The sequence below is a fragment of the Octopus bimaculoides genome, chromosome 27 (assembly GCF_046866305.1).
Source record: "Octopus bimaculoides isolate indiv1 chromosome 27, ASM4686630v1, whole genome shotgun sequence".
In the NCBI taxonomy this organism is placed as follows: Eukaryota; Metazoa; Mollusca; class Cephalopoda; order Octopoda; family Octopodidae; genus Octopus; species Octopus bimaculoides.
Genome location: NC_142954.1, coordinates 2,970,838 through 2,973,337, shown reverse-complemented (window position 1 = coordinate 2,973,337; position 2,500 = coordinate 2,970,838). Strand labels below are relative to the sequence as shown.

General features: G+C 35.4%; 1 protein-coding gene across 5 annotated transcripts in view; it reads right to left on the bottom strand.

Moving 5' to 3' along the window:
* Positions 1-2,500, bottom strand: part of LOC106871147 (transcription initiation protein SPT3 homolog) — a 104,623-nt gene that overhangs the window by 81,845 nt on the left and 20,278 nt on the right. The gene's annotated exons all lie outside the window — the stretch shown is intronic.

Below are 2,500 nucleotides of genomic sequence, written 5' to 3'. Positions count from 1 at the left end.
GACAAGTCCGTTTCCACCACTAGAAGCCACTTGATGTGACCCTCAGGCATCAGTCTACTAACCAGCATCATCAAATTGACGTCCTATTGCTATATGGTGCATCTTTATTTTACTCTGCTTCTCATGGGCATGTGTTGAGGAGGGTGCTTGAGTTTGAGGCAAACAGACTGGGAAAGTGAGGTAGACCGAGGTAAACATGAAGGGGACAGGTGGAGGAGGAGGAGATTGGGAGCGTTGGCTTGAGAAGGGAGGACGCTCGAAACTGGGCAAGATGGCGAGATGCTGTGAGGGCAGTTGCTATGGCATTGAGGTAGATCCGACCACCCTCGTTGATGGGGACAAAAACCGGATTTAAAACACTGGATGATGATGATGATATATATGTGTGTGTGTGTGTGCACATATATAATGCTATATAATATTATATATATATATATATATATATATATATATATATATATATACACACACACACATACACATATATACATATATATATATTATCTTTATCTTATGATATTTACTTTGTTTTATATTATACTCATTTATTGTGCTTTTAATTATTAATTTTTCTATATGTGATAGTGGATTTTCATCGATGAGTTCTTGAAACTTGGTTATTTTCCCTAAAACTATATATAATTGATTTTAATTGAGTTTTTACCTGTAATTTTGGATTTTGTCCCTAATATTATTATATATATATATATATATATATATATATATATATATATATATATATATATATGCACACACAAGGCAGTGCTGAAAAGTTCTTGGCTTTAAGGATATCGTGAAAGGCCTGGTTGGAGGCCCAACCTTCCGAGTTTTTTTACAGGGCTTAGAAAAACTGAAGGACCAGGGCAATAAGTGTTTGAATTTGAGGGGAGGGGATTTTGTTGGATAAAATCATGATTAACTGATTCTGTTGTATTTTCTTTTACCTAAAGCCAGGAACTTTTCAGCCCCACCCCTCATGTGTGTGTGTGTCTGTCTGTCTGTCTGTGTGCGTGTGTGAGTGTGTGTGTGTACACGCACATATAGAAAGTGAGAAAGAGAGAGAGAGAGAGAGGGAGAGAGAGAGAGAGACAGACAGACAGAGACAAACACAGACACAGACCAAGACATCCACGTCTGACCTACAAAAGAGCAAGGCCTGTCTGTTACTAGCACTAAATATAACCTAGAATGAAATGACATAACCTTGATTAACGAGGTGGTTGGCTGGGTCATTGGTGATGGTCGTGGAGGTAGTGGGGAGAGATGCACGTGTGTGTGTGTGTGTGACAAGAGAAGTTAAATCCACTGTGTTAACAGCTGTTGTGTGTGTGTGTGTGTGTGTGTGTGTGTGTGTGTGTGTGTGTGTGTGTGTGTCCATATAAATCTACACCATATATATCATGTGTGTGTATATACATATATATAACATATGTGTGTGTATATCATATATATATATATATATATATATATATATATATATATATATAAACACACACACACACATACACATACACGTGTGTGTGTGTGTGTGTACCTACACATGAGCAAACATTCCTGTCATCAAAACAAATCATATTTTCTGACACAGACGTTGAATTTTTTCAAACCAAAGTTTACAGCCAAAAATACAGATGAATTTGTCCTCAAGACAATTTTGAAGAACCAAACATTCCATGCGAAAAGCAGCAGGATTCAGGAAGATAATGATATCGCTTGAATGCTTAACCCTTTTGTTACCGTTATTCCTGTTGAGATGTTCTGGGTTTCTTTAAATTAATTTTAAATATAACAAAAGAATTTAGTAAAATAACTTAGTTATCATTAAGCTGGTGTTGGGAACATTAATTGTGACTAAGGTTTGGTGGGAGATTTTAATTCAGAACTTATGAAAACAAGATATTTGTACTACAGAGCCAGAAGTGGTTAACCTCTTAACCTGCATAAAGGCATCTCCTTCAGTACTTCTCCATCTTCCAGCTGAGGGCTTTTAGTCTTGCAATTTACTTGGTGCCACATACAAAGCACCAATGCTAATGCCACATACAGTGCACTCCTTAACCCTTTTGTTACCATATTCCTGTTGAGATGCTCTGTGTTTCTTTCAATTAATTTCAAATATAACAAAAGAATTTAGTAAAATAACTTCGTTATCATTAAGCTAGTGTTAGGAACATAAATTGTGACTAAGGTTTGGTGGAAGATTTTAATTCAGAACTTATGAAAACTAGACATTTGTACTATATATATAAATATATATATACACAATGGGCTTCTTTCTTTCTTTTTTTTTTTGTTGTACACGTTTCATGACGTCCTGTGCCCACATATGCATATATATATATATATATATATATATATATATATATATATATATATATATATGTATAGATGTATGTACATATACATATCTCTTTTACTCTTTTACTTGTTTCAGTCACTTGACTGTGGCCATGCTGGAGCACCACCTTTAGTCGAACAAATCGACCCCAGGACTTATTCT